This window comes from Corvus brachyrhynchos, unplaced genomic scaffold, assembly GCF_000691975.1.
Source record: "Corvus brachyrhynchos isolate BGI_N302 unplaced genomic scaffold, ASM69197v1 scaffold182, whole genome shotgun sequence".
Classification (NCBI taxonomy): Eukaryota; Metazoa; Chordata; class Aves; order Passeriformes; family Corvidae; genus Corvus; species Corvus brachyrhynchos.
Genome location: NW_008236807.1, coordinates 2,367,606 through 2,382,845, shown reverse-complemented (window position 1 = coordinate 2,382,845; position 15,240 = coordinate 2,367,606). Strand labels below are relative to the sequence as shown.

At 42.5% G+C, this 15,240-nt stretch overlaps 1 long non-coding RNA gene across 1 annotated transcript in view; it reads right to left on the bottom strand.

Moving 5' to 3' along the window:
* Positions 1-395: 395 nt before the first annotated feature.
* Positions 396-15,240, bottom strand: part of LOC108445142 — a 49,153-nt gene continuing 34,308 nt past the window's right edge. Inside the window, exon 4 of the long non-coding RNA XR_001859893.1 lies at positions 396-1,060. This is a non-coding gene — a long non-coding RNA (uncharacterized LOC108445142). The remainder of the gene's footprint in view (positions 1,061-15,240) is intronic.

Genomic DNA, 15,240 nt, shown 5'->3' with positions numbered 1-15,240 from the left:
TGTCACACCTTCTGGGAGCTTTCTGTAACATAGAAGTTGCCTCGTAAATGTGTTTGAGGTACTTCTCCCACCACTGCAAACATCATATAATGGAACTACTACAGGAACTTCAAAGGAAGTGGCTGCTCAGGGCAAAGCTGAAAACATTTATTGTCACCCAGACACGTTTTTATCAACTTGCTCAGGCAGAGTCACTTGTGATACACCTTCCCCAGACGTGCCTTCAAAGAGAAGCGAAGCTGCTTCCCCTCAACACTAAGCTCCAGAGAAAGTAATTTCCTGGTCAAGCCCAGCTCGTGCCAAAATATGCCTTGGACGAGCTATAGTGCCAAGCAGTGCCAAGACCTGCAGCTCACAGCAAGGACTGATTTTAACAAGCACAGCTTCCTGCTTTTCAAAGGGGCTTATCTGAACTCCTCTTCTTCCAAATGTGCTGGATATTTCTAAGATTTGTCATATAATTCTTTCCCTCAGTACATGTACCCACGTCCCTCCACTGGCCTCAGCTGGTACCCAGGAATTAACTCTCTCCTTAGCTCCATCAGTTACCAAAAAACCCCAGCCTTCCACTTCTTTCCAGCTCCAACATTTGTGTCACATTATTTCCACTTCAAGTATCATTTAAAATCAGCAATGGTCACTGGTCTTCACTGGGAATACTCAAGACTCTGAAGTCAATCCCCTATGTCTAATTATGAAGTCAGGAAATCCCATTTTTTAAAAGACCTATCAAATTTTGATAATTATTTTATTGTTGTTCTTTCAGCTCACAGAGGAATTTCAGAAGTAACTGTTATTAAAAATAAAGGCCTCGGTGCACAAGATCCTAATTTCATGTGGATTACTGATAGGCATAAAGCACTTTGCTAGGTAAGGACCTATCAGGAGATCTCCAGTTCTTCTAGAAATTCCAGTGCAGCTCAGTATGAAACACAGCTCTGCTGAAACAGGGGAACTCACGTGTCCTGCTGCCATTCACACTCTCCCAGTTCTGCACCAACTCCACCTCTGTTTGCAGCCATCCCACTGCACAAATCCTGCACCAGAGCAGGGTCCAAGCCTGGATTAAAGATAAAGACAGGGCAATGGGTCCCAATACTGACATCACTTACAGGTTAGTTAAATACATATTTGTTAATTGTTGAAAATCAGTACAGGGATGATCAGTCAGAATAAGTTCGTTATTGCTATGTCTGATCTTCTCTTTATCCTCTTTGCCTGCATCTCCCAAAATCACCTGCTTTTTGGAAATTATTTTTTTCCACAGCATTGACCAGTGGCCTTTATTCTGCCAGGTATTTTTTCACTACAAAGACTAAATAATCACAACTACTTCTAAAATTTCATTTGCAGCAACATTACCAGGTAAATTCCAGAGAAAGCTTATCCTACTCTGAGTAGGAGGTTGGACTGGAGACCTCATGAAGTCCCTTCCAACTTAAATTATTCTGTGATCCCATGATGTGAGTATCATGTTATAAAAATCCATGCAGGCTTGTTCATGTTTTTTGAGTCTCGTGGAGAAAAAAACAAAATAAAACAAAACCCATCTCCGCTGCCAAAAGGTAGGGAATTGGGTGGCAGCAAAAAAAAAAAAAAGGACCTACCAACTTTCACTTCTACTGGTAATGCTTCAAACTTGTCTATACTTCTCCAAAATTATTTTCATCCTGGGATTCGAAAATTCCCTACGCCCGACTTCCATTTCGTAACACCATGCTCACATGTCTATAAGCAAATTCACTCTGGCACAGTCAGTGATACCTTATTTATTTCCCTGTGAGCTCCTCTCTGGAAAAAGCAAGGATATGGAGCAACCAGACGAGTACGACTGAAGAAAGGTCACCAAAAGAGACAGTATGTCCTCATTTACTATCCACAGTTGAGGGTCTGAGGGAAAATTTGACTGTGTACTTCCACCCAACCATGCTGCTCTCAGGACATCGTTCTATTCCCCAGAGTTTGAGGGCAGACTTTGGGTCAGCCCTAATTCTGTTCTCACCCAACTTCAGCTCAGCCTCCCTTGAGCCTCCCCCAGCCCACGCACGTACACGTAACACGTTAAAGGTCACAGCATTGCACACGTGAACAAATCTGCTTTATGTCTTCTAAAACCTTGAGAACTTAATCCTTTGACAACCAGTCTCCTTTCACGTCTTCCTCTGCAAGAAATGACATGGATCTGGAGCTCTGGGGCTAAATTTTAGTCGAGCCCAGGGATTTCACTCCCAGTACAGCGAGCGTGCATTGGCCATCGCATCCCGAACTCTCCACCAGTGCTTTGGTATGTGTTGGCTGCTCTCCATGGCAAGTAAAGGTTAAAGTTACAGAAGGTCTCTCCCAGGTTTCAACATGCAAGCAGCCAAGAACGAAGATTTAGGACTTGGTGTGCAAGTGAAAAGGAAAGGATCATCAGCAGAATTTAGGGGACAAAGGTACTGCGCTCTGCAAGAAGGATGAAATTTCACTCTGGAAAGACTGACAACAAAATGCATTTTGTGTAATCTCTTTCCTTTGCAGAGTCAGTGTAATCCAGATTATTCTGCAGCTATAACAGGACCTTTGAGCAGTATTCCACACGAGAAACTTCCAACTGGGCTCAGGTAGGAGCTTCAAATTTAAAAATTGTCAATACATTTGTCAGCCGAACTGTGGAAGTCAAATGCATGAGTAACTACAAGATTATACAAATTCCCCATACTAAAAGCCCCCTGGATGCTCTTTTCATCATAAAAAAGGATTAGTAGCATATAAACAATTTATGTAAGCAGACTTGAACGATTTTATTATGATGTGCTATTTAGCATTTGCAGAAGCTCCAATTATAAAACTTTTACTTAATTTTCCACAAGTCACCCAGTGAAATAGCATGTTTTGATTTACTTAACAGCAAGAAGTCTTGGTACGAGACTGTTTTACTAAATGTGGTCATGCAGCCCTATCATCACATTGCTGCTGGATGCAAGTTCTGCACAGAAAAAGGAAATTTTGCTCACTGAACATTAAGCAATTGTTCAATCTCACCCAGCTCTGAAGAAGCTCATACAGTGACCGCAGTGATACTGAAGATCTGTCTCTCAAAACAATCCAGCCATGTTTGGATCACAAGTGATACTGAATAAACAGCTTAATGCTATCTCAAAAGAAAAGGCAAACTTCTGGACCATGAAGCAGGAGAAAGGAACTCTGATACAATACAGCACAGTCAACTTTCAAATATGCCTGATAACAGGAAGCTGGAGTAACCTAGTTAATGAAAAACCATCAATAACAATACTATTCTTTGCAAAGGCAGCTCCTGGCATCTTTGGGCGGTTTTATTGCCTTGGCCATGGCATTTCCGAGAGGCACAGATCCAACCTGGATCCCAGAGCTACGTGGCCCTGTCACTCTAACGCAGCACCTGAGCCTCGAGGGCTTGCACGCAGCAGTTGGTGTCTTTGCACAAAGCCTGCACCACCAGAGTCCAGAGTCAACACGGCTGCTCTGGTGTTTGGCCACCCCAAGGTCTGCACACAAGACATCACTGACCTGACTGCGCACCCCAGAGCGTTCCAGCTCTAACAGCAGAGAACTACTGGCATCCTGGGGGCTGGGGTTGTTCCTGCAGTCCATCAGCTTTAGATCTTCTTCAGAGAGACAAGCAAGAAGCCACCTTCATCCTTGGGAGAGCGATGTCCTCCCCAGAGTGCAGGTCCCAGCACACAGCTCCATCAGGACAAAATATGTAATCACACGTGCCCCAGGCAAACTGCAGCCCCAAAACAACCAAAGCACTCATGCCCATTCTCCTGAAGGGGCAACGCAGGTGGAATTTACACCAATTTCCATTTTTTCCACGGCCAACAACTTGCACAACACGAGCAGCAAATCCCAGGCTGTTGACAAAGGTGGACTATACAACAACACAGTGATACTCTGGAGGGTGGAAAGTCAGTAAACAAAACAAAAATAAAATGCAGATGGTATGTAGCTAAAACAAACTGTATGGTTCGCTGCATACCTAGCAGGCCAAGAAGGAAGGGAAATTCCTTCTCAGAGTTTATGTGAACAATGAGTTTCCCTGAAAACTCCAGGAGGTCGTTCCCAGCATCTCCACTGGCACCATTACTAGGAAAAGCAAATGCTGGAAAGGTTGTTTCAGTTCATTACTGACCTCAGCTGAAGTCTGAGGACCAGTGAACTCCAGTGTGAATCAATGTGACCTCTTGCTTCAGAGCGTTATTGTTGTTACAGCGTGTACAGCACACAGTGCTGCTTTTTAAAGAAAATACAGCCGTGGCTGTGCCACCACACTCAAATCCACATTCCAGCAGTCACATAGGTCTGATCAAACCCTGTTCCATGTGCTGCTGCCCAGTCCCATGCTTAGGATACAGCCAAATTCTCCTCCATTTTAAGACAAATCATGAAAACAACGTAACGGGTGACTGCAGGTAAGGGGTAAACCCTTGAAAGGAGCAACCCAGATATTCCACATAAAATCAGCAAGATCTGTAGCCATCCTTATCAGACTTGTGTATAAAATCCACATTTTGGGATATGTCTGTCTCTCTATTTGTTAGCAAGCTTTGGACAACTGAGCATGGAAATACAAATGAATGGGCCTCTGAAATTCTTCAGTAAAATATGCTCAAAAATCCATCAAGATACCCTTTAAATCTTCTCCAAGCAGTAAGATGGCACCAATGTATCTGATGGCTATTTTCAAAAGAACTGCGGCTCCTCTGCTGCATTGTTTCTATTGCATGAAAATGTCAGAAATGGTTGAAATGTGAAAAATAGGAAAGCCTCATCAATTCAGACCAAACCGCAAACCACTTTGTAAGATCATGGAATTCTACAAGTGAAGAGACAAATGAACAAACATGCACACCAATAAAACTGCACAAGAAGAAACATGCCAGCTTCTATTTATTTTCATTTGCTCTGTTCTGCAGATTAGGAAAAAAAGGGCTGTAGCAGTGAAGTGTTGCTGAAGCTGGAGGTAAATTTTGGAAGTTTTCGTTAGAGAATGCAAAATCATTTTCTTTTTCAACATGGCTTCAATTCAAGGCAGGGATGTGAATGGAAAAAGTTACGAAAGCGTTTCAGAACCTCAAAATAAGGAGGACTGAACAAGCACAAAGTCATCTATGGATAATGCTCTACAAATATGAATTCCTACGCTCAGTTTTTTTGGTCACATATTGATGTGTGCTGTGGTTAAGCAGAGGGTTGAAAGAAAGGACAAAGAAGAGGCAGGTTCTTCAGTTGCCATGTAGGTGCAAACTCACTGCAAAGTTTTGGTTCTAAAAGCCAGTTAAAAACACTGGCACAAATTATTATGGAAGTTTCCATCTCTTGTTTTCATAGGGGCTTAGAATCACTGAAGAATTTCTGAACCTGTGAACAACTCCATCTATTACCCTCATTTTACTGACAACAGGAACACCAAGTCTGTGTCCCAGGCATGACCCAGCAAGCCAGGGAGTGGAAAACTCTGCTCCTCTCATGTCCATTTTTCAGCATAAATGAGGAAAACCTTTCCTCCCTTAACAACTTGGGAATCAATGGCAAAAATACAAATATATTAATACCAGTTCACTGATTTACCACTTTAAACCCCAGCTGAAATAGAGCAAGAAGAAACAGTATCACCTTGCTTACCTCCTGTACACTGCATTTCTACTTAGTCAGCTTCTTACATGCAGTAAATGTATGTTAGCACATTCACAGCTTTTGAGCAAAGAGGCTGAAATCCAAATTTCCAATAGCTGAGTTATTTTTTAAGTCTGGAGAAATACATATTAAAAAGAATTTTTAAAGAACTACATGCAGTTAATCATTGAACACAACTGCGACAACAGCAAATCCATTTGTGAGAATTTTGTTATCTTGGCTTGGTCACTGAAGGTGTCAGGATGGAAGGGACTTCAAGATCATCTAGTTCCAACCTCCCTGCCATGTATTACTGCACAATTTTAATTTAAATAAAATCTTATTTAGCTGATGGTAATGACTACCCTTCATGTAAACTCTTCTTGTTCTTCAACAAACCTAATTTTAGGCTCTAATCAGCTTGCAACTCAACAGAAGCAATCAGAGTACTAGCATGAGCTGCTACAGGAATAGAGTTTAACCATCAATTGTGACTTATCATGTCTTCTTTGTCAAACCTTTACCGTCACTTGGAAGAGCTCCTGACTGTAGCAATTCTTGATTCTTACAGATTATACTGAGACAATAACAACAATGGATTCATTCAGTTTCCTTCATATAAGGAAAGAGAATCATTAAGGTTGGAAAAGCCCTCTAAGATCATTAAGTCAACCATTAACCCAGCACTGCCAGGTCCACCAGTAAACCATGTCCCTAAGCACCACATCTACCAGTAAGTATTATTAATCCTAATTTTCCAGATAGGAAACTGCAACACAGAAGAATGCAATCACATGCCCAAGATCTCAGGCAGAGAACTCTAATTTTAACCTTTAACTTAAGGGTCCTGATGTACATTTTCCCTGCTCAATACAGCTGGCTGCTGTTCTTCCAACTCCTTGGACTGACAAACACAGATTTCACCGAGCACTTCAGAAAATCTACATTTTCAGAGACAAACTGACCTGTACTGCAACTGTGAAAATTAACGCAAACATCAGAAGCCACACTTACACATATCATTAAGCACTTGGCAATATTTTTTTAAAACCAGGGCACATAACCAGAGGGTCCTTCTCTTTTTGAACTTGTCGTCTTGCCCTTTCCCATACAGCCACCACTTCCCCTCGCACACACGCTCACAATCATCATGTTTGTTGGTGCTACACAAGCAAGAAGACCCAAGACTTTCCAGGATTAATGCTCAGGGAAATGTTTCATGTGAAGAACACAGAAATACACCCAGTAATATATCTGGAATAGCTCCAGAAGTGGCTATCTGAGGTAATATTAGCAGAATTGAAAGGATTTCCGTTTGTCCTTCCTTCCTTCCCCCATTAAAAAACCTTGCAAAGGCGTTAAGGAGCACAAAATTACCCGGCGATATTTAAGAGGCTTTTCTGCCAGTGCTGCTTCAGCCACCAGCCAAACCAAACTTTTCTTTGGTCGTTAACATACCTCTGGTCTCATAACTCTAACAACCTGCACTTGCAGCCAGGGACCAGGAACACTTCCCTTGCCTCGGGAGAGCGATCCTCTCGGAATTTAAACGCTGCCAGTCCCGTGTTTTCAGTTCGAAGCGAATTCACAAGAAAGTATCAGGAAGTTCTACACTTCTGAAACGACTTTCTAAAAATATCCTACCCCGCCAGAGCAAACAGCAACGAGAACTTGCTCATCAGTTTACAGTAATGTATTTTCCCTAACACGAAAGTGCTGGCAACACCAACAGCACAGAGAGATGTTCACCGTGGTAGATGTGGATGAATAAAACAAAAACCCACTACAGACTAAATTTTGGCTGTTGATGTCTGCTGGAAGCTGCTTTGCAACCTCCAGTGGAGAGAGCTGGGATTTCCACCTGTAAAACATGGATCTGAGTCTAAAACCTCCCATTTCTTTACTCAAAAAAGCCATAAAACTTACTGGAAAAGGAGCTCGCTGAAATTGACAGAATATGCCCAGGCAGCTGTATCCACATATTTAAAGCAGTTAAAATAACAGATAATCATAAAGATATAAATAACTTTTCTGGTAAAATTAAAGCACTATTAAAAGGAAAGAGACACACGAAGAATTACCTCTGCTCTTGCTGACAGACAAGCAGTCAGAACAAGACAGGCTGCACGCTTCGAGCCGCTAATAAAAAGAGGAGCAAGCGAATGAACAGCTTTCGGATGAATCCAAATAGTTTTTGTTTCTCTGCTGCAGTTTCACCACTCCCACAGGGTAATTTCTACGTTTGCTTTATAACGAAAGCACAGTACAGGTCAGAATAAGAAAGGGAGGAGACCAAAAAACTCCGCTTTATTAGTCAAAGTTTGTCATTCTTGCTGTCTTCTTTTCAAATGGGGGGAAAGCAGGGCTGGTGTGACCAAAGGGGATTTAGAGGGGGTGTTCTGCTTATGCTTAATAAACCAGAAGCTGGGCTCATCTGCATTTTACATGATCTGATTTGTAAAAGCAGGAAGTAAGAAAACCTTTCAAGTACATGATTTATGGAAAGATTATCACATGACTAAAAAGCACAGAACAAGAAGGACCAAATTCGGCTTTCATTTACAGAAATGTGGGTCTGTTCTAACTCTGTCGCCTTTGGCAGATTTATCACGTTCAAAACGAGATAAAATATTTGGTCTCTGTGAGAACATAAAGCCATTCTAAAATCAGATTTCAAACAGCATAATTGTTTCAGGTCTGCTCGGTGAAGAACTTCTGTCTGCACAAAAACCACATGAACTATTCAGAGGGTATTTTCAAATATATTTCTGCCATCTCTACCACTCTGCCTCCAAATAATCCAACTCATACTCACTGGTGTGCTACACACTCTTGCACACCCCATGAATGTTTCAAAATCTACTCAAAAATATTAAAAGGCAGGACAGCCCACAAGTGCACTGGAAATTCTCTCTTGCATTTCATAAAGGAAGTTAAAGGGTTCACTCACTTTATTATCTGGGGAACAAAATATTAGGATGATTTTATGATGTAGCATCCACAAGGTATGGAAATTTTTGTACCAATGACAATTAAGAAACAGTAACGATCTGGTTTTTTGCTCTGTTGCCAGCAATTAAGTCTACATTTCCACGAAAAGCTGGTAAATTATACAAGCTACAAACCCCTTTTTTTTCCTCTATCTCACACATGGATTTCTATACTAAAAGGGGAAAGTGTTAGAGGTGAAAGAATAAGTAAAGAGGAATGTTTACCAGGATGCCACTTGAGTGCTGAGGAAAAACAGAGAGTAACAAAGGGCTAAGAACTAAAAGCAAACACTGTGAGACAGTGAAACAGAGCTCTCCCAGCAGAGGCATTTTTTTTCAGTGATGGCCTCACAGCTCTGCTGTCCCCTGAGCAGCTCACTCAGATGGCAAAAGGTTAAAAGCACTGAGGAAAACCTGAATCATCTGACCCAAAAGTGGAAAAAAAGGAGAGAGAAAAAAGACACTGTGGTACGAGCTCAGTTTTAATGCGATGCCCTCTTTTAAATACTGAAGGACTCTACTCCCTTTTGACAAACAATTGGTGAAACACAGACTTTATGTGTGCAGACAACAAAACCATAATGGCAATTCATCTTCTTAGGGGTCAGAAACCTCAACTCTATTTCACACACTGTAGCAACAAAATATGAATCAACTGGGTGAATTTTATACATGGGGTTAGTGATACAGTCCAGTGTTTCAGTACAATGTGATTTTATTGCTGTGTTTAGAAATGACACACAGATTCACTGAAGACAGATTTTTCTGTGCTGTCTGAAGAGACATGGCACATGTCTCATGTAAAGAGCTGAGCAATAATGTAGGTGGTTGAAAATACAACTGGTACTCCCTAAAGTGTTTTTTCATAGTCTTTAAACACCAGATCCTCAGGTATTTTCCTGTACATCACAACAGCCAGATCTGTCTCCAGCATGTGGGGCAGCAACCCCAAGAAAGATTCCAAACAAGATAGGAAGATTTCCTTTTTTTGAAGTAACTGTTTATCATCCTATCCAGGAAGTGGTTCTTTTTCAGAAATCCTGAATAAAAATGAGTGCTGATGATAAACCTGTCTTCTCTGGAGTCACTCCAGCACCCCTAACCATCTGCAGTGAATAGGATACAGCACTCATGTACACAAAACACCTTCTGGGAGACTCTACACCCATACAACAGTGACTAGATTACTGGTGTGGATCAAGATTGGGTTTATCTTACTCAGCTACAGGTGCCAAAAAATTACAGGCTTACTTTAAACTACATCCTTGAGCAGCTGTCAGAGAGAGGCAACTGCCGGTGGTGAATCTTGTTAAATTCCTTAGAAATAAAAATTTACATGAGCATCAGAGAGAGAAACAGCTTTGCAGGTCAGCATGACAGGGAAGCAGACTTCTGAATTCCCTCAGGCAAAAGATACTTTCTCCAATTGGAACATAAGAGTTTCCCAAAAAGAAATCTTAGCATGACAAAATCTCAAACCTGTTGCTCTCAGCTTCTTGCTAATTAACTCAGAAATTACTGGCAGATTGGAGATGAAGGAAGGTAATGGAATCACAAACTCACAGAGATGGAAGAAGTCAGGAACTAGACAGAAAAGGAGTAAAAAAAGTACAGAACACCTTTTAAACACTGTGTTTCACAAAACTTTGCCAGAATTAAACTAGAGAAAAAAAAACAAAACCAAAAAAGTGACAGGATTGCTGCTGGAATCCTGAATTCCACTCTTCTACAATCATCATCTTATAAATCAAAACCTTTTAGAAAAGATAATGAAGATCTGAATGATCTAAACCCAATAAATTTCAAAAACATGACGTTCTTCATTGAGAGTGAAGACAACTCTGTGCTGGTTTGAGTTATACAAGAATTAGAACCATCCAGGGACCTACAAAGGATTGTGCATATCATGTATCTGATGCTGCCAACCCATCTTTGTATCACAAGTAAGTAATGGCAGAAATCTTTCAACTGCTACATTTGAATTCCATCACTCATTTCCTCTGGGTCCCCACCAAAAACTGCGGAAAAAAATGCAAGTTTCAAAAATTCCTTCTAGATTGATAGCACACAGGAATAGGAAAAATAAATGCATGCCTGTCTACCAGTTCATTCAACACAGGAGGGATTAGTCACTTTTCTGAGCACAATATTAGGATGTTTGTTGACTCGGCCAGGCAAAGAGCAGCGCTTCAGAATGGAGCCATCAAACTCATTTCCTGGTGAAAAAGTCAGAATCCAATGAGAGATTTCTCAGAGTGAGGGTTAAACACCGGAACAGAGGAGAAGAAACTGGGACTTGGAAAGTGCCTGTGGCTCGAGGTTTAATGGTCATGTAGTTCCTTCCGAGGAAAGGGAGGGTTCCTGCATGACACAGCCAGCAAACCATGCGGGAGTCACATCCTGCTGCAGGGTGGCAGCTCCAGACACTTGACCTGGGAGGACAGCTTTATGCACACAAATGTTGGCATAAGGAATGCAAAGCGTGGGGAAAGGCATTCATTTCAGGAAGGCATTAGGAGAATATTGCTCTTGCTGTGAGAGTTGTGTCTGGAAGCCCAACATGGCTCCCAAGGGATGAGCAGAGTGGGGTTTTGCCATCTTTTCAATCCCAGGGACAATGCTCATCCTCGTATCCCTGGGGCTGTCCAGGAGGAAGGCAGAGCTGAGCAGCATCACCCAGGATGAGCACACTCACACGAACCCTCTCTCAGGCCCTGGATGACTCCCACAGGAGCAATGAACTAAAGGGAACCTGTGCCCATTCTCCATGCTGAGGATGATTCCCTGCCCCTCCTGGGCACCCAGGCAAACCTGAGCTGCCACACTGCCCCATCACCTCTGTCCACCCTGTACCCCCTGGCACTCAAAGGGACACTGCAAACTAAATCAGCTTCAGAAGCCTTTTCTGTGCACAGTAATAATACTGGTCTAATTTATACATCCATTAGACTGTCTTCAAATGAATCCGAGGACAGGTTTGACTCATTTAGCTAAATCTGACTCACGCTTCTTGGGTATGGAAAAAAACAGTTTGCAGAGTTGACTCCTGCAGGCTCTGAACTCCTGAATCTCAGGGTAGTTTTACTTAACAACAGCCACATTATGAGACCTCAATTTCCCAGTGCACCTTGAGCACTGGAGCAGAGTACAGGGAGAACACAGAAAGCACAAAGGGAGTTAAAAGAGTCACTGTTTGCTAAGGCAGGAGCTCATGGCACACACACTTTTTTGGGGAAGAAGATGAATATATTTTTTTTACAAGAGGCATGTTTCCTTTCAGTAGATACTTTTCAAACCCAAAGCCAGACTAAGAAATCAAGTCAATATCCGATGTTTGCTTAACCAGCTTAGCCTCTGAATACAAAGGCCACACTTTCCTACTACGAAAGTTTTCTAAGATTAAACCTCCTTTGATTTCTGAGGAACTACTTATGTGTTGTGTCCCTGGATGGGATCCTGTGAAGTTAACACTCCATGTACACAAGAACCACCAAACCTATTCAAACTAATCACACAACAGGAGAGTTTTCCTATTCATTTTGGTTTTACTGTTGCTCTTGGTTTTCATCTGGGTTCTCCTCCAATGGGATTTACGCACTCACCTTTCACACAGCGACTGTACAAATACCAGAGCTCCAACAGCCAACAACAAAATCCAAACATATTAAGTCTTTTGTACTTTCAAATATATCCTTCCCTGGTGGATGGCATTTCATTTAAGAGAGGCTCAGCAAAACTGTACAGATGATTATTTATGTCTGTGTAAACATCAGATCCATTCTAAGGAATACTCAAAGGCCACAACAACATGAGCTGTTTCTGAGAATCCAGGTCACATTCATGTTTCCTCTGAAAGCAGCAACAACTTAAGCAAAGACCAGTTTTACTTGACATTATTTTCAGAGAACTGCTAATTTGTGATTCACTGTAAACTCAGAGGCTCAAAATGCTTCATAATCTAAAGAACCTTCCATTGAGGCAGATTCATTTATTGAGGAGAACCAAGAGAGAAAATACACTCACGATCAGCCTGATCTGTCTCAAGTGCTGGATGGATGTTCTGCTGTGCCAGTGGGTTTGAGGGGTTTTACAGCAGATGCTGAAGAAGTCCAGAAAATGCCAACATCATTCAACATTCAACCTCAGGAATGCAAGCTGGCTTCCTCCCAGCACTTCCATGACCCAAAGGCCAGAGTCCCATGACTCCTGACAGAGCACCAGGCATGGCTGTGCAGATGGAGTGCAGCCACACACTGTCCTCCAGACCCAAAGGCTTCTGCTGCTTCTCCCAGGTTGTGTTTCCCCACTGATTGCTCTTACTCTGCCCTACCAAAAGAGGTGGGAGGAAGATCCAGGTCCTACATGGTGTGGATTTCCATTCTAAGAAAGAACAGTGGCCAGCAGTTTGATCAGAAATAGTTGTCATGCAAGAGTTGTGGATGGGGAGTGTAAGGTCGCTGCCAGCCAACTCACCTACCTGAATGTGTCATGCATGCATCAGGCAATCCCTCTACCAGCTAAACAACATCCTTCCAAGAGGATTTTCTTCCATAGAAACACCTCCTCTCTTCTCCCAGAACCATCTCTAGTAATTATTAAAATTAGTCAACCATTTCCCAAAGTCACAAGCTGCAGTCTAAAACCAGAGCTGCCCAAAAACCTCCCAAACACAACAAATTTGCACTGCAAAGCACCGATTGCGTGGAAATGTGCTGATTTCACCAAAAAGCTCTATAAAAGGCAACAAGATTGGCCGGCAGGCCAGTCTGTCCAGCTTCCTGCCAGGCTGCCTGCCAGCCCCAGGGTGGGTACTCCCAGCTCCCTAATTCAAAAAATATACATCAGCCATGAGAAGGCTTCCAAGGGATGCGGATTTTGCTTCCTGTAGCTCTCTGATTAAAATAAATGTTGCACAGGTATGTGTGTGTCAGGAAGGCAGGGATAGCTCTGCTACACACGGTAAGAATGGCTTCTCAACAACAGAAAAATTTAAGAAAAATTGTATTTTGAAAGACAGATGCCATTGCTAACAGCACAGGAGGGAAAGGATGAGACATCCCTGCATAAATCTGTGAGTGGGAAGACAATGGCAAAGAAATCCAAACAGCAAGACGATAAATCAGAGGTGGGGAATCCCTGTCTTATCCCTTCTGCAGCGTGCATGCAGCTATTGTATTTAATTAAAATAAATTACAGCTCGCTTGTGTACAGCCTGCAGGGCTTTTAACACCCCTAAACGGAAGCACAGGGATGAGCAGCCATCCTTGAGGAGTTCACTCTCCGTGTCTCCAGACGCAGAATGCAGATGCTCTGTCACAGCACAGTCGCAGCAAGGCTGACGGATCAAGGCAGAACAAAAAGCCCAAAGAGTTCTGCTTTTATACCATCCACTTCCTCAGCTCCGTCCCTGGGATCCTTGCCAGGATGCTGGTAATGTTTTAATGGAGAATGCAAAGCTGCCCAGCAGTGTGGCAGCTGCTTCTGAGCACACAGATTTCACTGGAGAGGGGTTTCTTCTAATGGCAGTGATTGAACTCCATAAACTAAATTTCTAGAACACTTGGCTGAGCAGGATCGATGCATTTTCCTGGTTAGCCACTGCATCCACACCCTCTAATTCCTGCTTGAATTCACTTCACGTATTTCCAGCAGCAGCAGCAGCACCTGAGGTAAAGAATGTCTCCCTGCACTGAGGTTCACACTCACTCTGCCCCAGTTTGGCACAGGAACATCAGTCCTGCACCTCTGAGGACCAGGACGTGAGGAGAAGCACAGGTGCTGAAGCGCTGTGCCACACACCCAAGGATGCTGCAGAGAACACTGATACCCTGGCAGTGCTTTTGGGAGATGCAAACTGAGTTTCCGTGGAAGATCAGCCTGTGAAGGTCTCTTACACCAGGACGTTGGGCAACTCCAGGCTGCTGATTACAATGAGGAAGGAAACACCTCTTGGCAGACCATGGCCCTAAGAGAATTAGAGACACTATGTACCCAACAGGGCTCTGGATTTGGAGCTGCTCAGTGGATGCTCAGACATCAGGAAGGACCAGTTAAATCCTGCCATGAGCAGCTGCAGAATATCAGTCAATCCATAGCATTTAGAAAAAAAGAAAAAAAAAAGACATTTCCATTTATTCTTGTCTTTAGGAGGGCATAAGTGAGGAGGAAATGGATTTGAAGTAAGCTTAGAGAAGTCCATGATAATACTAACTCAAGATTTTGAAGTGCTTTGCCATCAGCAAGTGAAACACACAGATCTCTGAGAGGAGAAATGAAGCAGGAAAATGCAAAGCAGCTTGTCCAAGCTTATGCAACAGATGAGAAGCACAAACAACACACAGATCTCCAGGCTCCATCTCTGTGTCCTACCATTCTTTCATTTTAAAAACCTAAATCCATTTTGCACTCCAACACTCCAACAAGGTCTTCCACATACATTTAAGTGTTAATTCTGGTCTGCGTAGATTTTTTTTTTTCCTTGATGTGGTATCTCACCCATTATCTCCTCCTCTCTACACATACTATATAAAAGGATTTAGTATTTCAGAACCAAGGAAACAGGAAAAAAAAAGAAAGTCCTAAATTTTTATCTAAAGGCAAATTCTTTTTC